The following is a 2,550-nucleotide window of genomic DNA, read 5'->3' as shown; positions in this document are numbered from 1 at the left end:
TCTTCAATTGACAGAGGCTTTTTGCACTTCCATGCAAGCATTTAATGACCTAAATGCAAACACTTAAGTGAAGCATAGCTATTTACAGCAATGGCAAGAGAACCATATATTCATCAGCACACACACCAAACATTTACCAAAGACCAGCTATGAGGCAGAGACTGTGGATTCAAAGACATGGACCCCCTGGCTTCAACACACTTACTGTCTTTGATAGATTGGAAAATTCTTTTGAGAAGCAAATAATCGGCTTCCAAATGAAAGTGCCCTGTAAGATCCACATAATAGATGTCCATAAAAGGGAATTATATCACACTGTAAAGAATTTTGTCATTGTTTGCTCAATATTGCTCACAAATATTTCCATGACCCATTTTTATCACTTTGGACGGTCAGGGATCCTTAACTTGGAATCTGTTATGCTTTAAAACGTTTCTGGAACCACATAAAACTATATGTAAAATAAATGTGTGTGTATGTGTGCATGTGTGTGTGTGAATTTTTCTGGGGGAGAGAGTTCATAATTTTCATCATTTTGTCAAAAGGATCTATGATATTAACAGTGATTAGAATAGTAAACAATGAGTTTATTGTCTCAGTCCATGGTCTACAAATAATATTCTTACCAATCCCAACTTTACTACAAGCAAGCAATTTTGAGAAAACAGGCTAGTTACTAGAGAGGATTCATTCCTATACATGAAGCATTTATTGAGCACCCAACATGTTAATTGCATTGTAATCAAACTTGCAGGGTCAGTAGGCAATGCTGAGACAGAGCTGAAGAAGCCATAGTGGGTTTGTTTTTTTTTTTAATTGGCTACTATCTTTGTGGTGTGGGGATGGATAAGGCTAGCTTAGAGAAATAGGATCAAGATGGACAGTTGCCATGAACAGCTAATAGTTCCTTCAGGGACTGTGTAATATTTGCACAGAAAATCCCATTAAACATAGATGGCCAGTTATGTAAGGGAATTTTTTTAATATTGTGCTGGCCTGTAAGTAGTAAGCAAGTTATTGACTTGAAATGCTTTATTGCATGGAAAGCATTACTAACAGTATTTTCCATTTTCTATTCATGTTTTTCCTCATTATTTCTCTTGGGCTAATACTGTTTGGACACAATGAGCACATTAACAGTACCCACCCTTGAATGCTCTTTAGAAAAACACAAAGTATTTATTGATTCTTTATGGGTTTTTATACCTAATGAAAGCTAGTTAGAATCAACAACCTTAACAACAATGTGTTGTGTTCTCCCTGCTGCTAAAAAACAGCAGGAAAACATTTTTTAAGCAACAGAGTCATGCTGCAAGTTAGAAGTAAATGAGCACTTTCCAACAATAAGATCTGCTAAATTACTGCATTTATATCCTTTCCCTAATCCCTATTATGAAGATCACACAATGAAGAATATCTTCATATAATGAAGACTGTTGCTAACTCGAACACGATAACACAAAGCAAGATGCCATCTGTTAGAATAATGTTGGAACCTCTAATTTTACAATTGTCGGGAGCCCATCATTACTTTTCTATTTATTTAAAATATATATTCAAAAACCTAATGCTTCAAGCTTCGTAATAAGGCTTTGGTGATATGTTCTATAAAAACATGTCACTATACTTTTCTCTGGGCTTGTCAGGCAATGTCTTTTACAAGGGAACAAAGGAAACCTTTAATATCAAATCCAAGACACTCAGAACTTAAAAAAAACCAGATTGACAAAAATAGTCTATCAACTGTATTTATTGTGAGTTCTTTGTACATGGAATAGATACTTGGACTTCATTATAGCAAAGGGGGATTTTGGATTTCTGAGAATTCTTCAATGTTATAGCATCCTATCTTGGATTTTTTAGGAAGCATGAGCATTGTCACCCTAGGCCCTCTCAGACAATTTGTGGCCCCTAAAATCACAACAGACAGGAACTCAGTTATTTCAGAGAACTTAGAAAAATGAAAACTACCGGTTGAGATCCAGGGTGCTTATACTGCTGAAGATAGCTCCTGGCTAACAGGAACCAGACACACAGCTGGTTTGTCAGCTGCGTGAGGGGAAACTCTTTCTAAAAGCTGAATTATGGGGGCGCCTGGGTGGCTCAGTCGGTTGGGCATCCGACTTCGGCTCAGGTCATGATCTCGCGGTTCATGGGTTTTAGTCCCATGTCGGGCTCTGTGCTGACAGCTAGCTCAGAGCCTGGAGCTTGTTTCGGATTCTGTGTCTCCCTCTCTCTCTGACCCTCCCTTGCCCATGCTGTCTCTCTCTCTCTCAGAAATAAATTTTAAAAAAACATTAAAAAATAAATGTTCAATTTTGCTCAGCCATTTGGTTTAAATATATTTCAGTTATGGGTGGAGCTTTGAGGGGTCAGAGACAGAACTGGGAGGGAACTTCCATTCTTTGGAAAACAACCTCAGATGCAGGAGGCACTTGAGCAACTTACTCATGGTCACACAGACCTTGAGAGTAGCAGAGTTGGGTTAGAATCCAGACCCCTTGGACCTTTAGTCCAATATTGTTGCTTTTGTGTTATAATGCCTAACTT

This window comes from Crocuta crocuta, unplaced genomic scaffold, assembly GCF_008692635.1.
Source record: "Crocuta crocuta isolate KB4526 unplaced genomic scaffold, BGI_CrCroc_1.0 scaffold167, whole genome shotgun sequence".
Taxonomy (NCBI): Eukaryota; Metazoa; Chordata; class Mammalia; order Carnivora; family Hyaenidae; genus Crocuta; species Crocuta crocuta.
Note: the sequence above shows the minus strand (reverse complement) of the source record.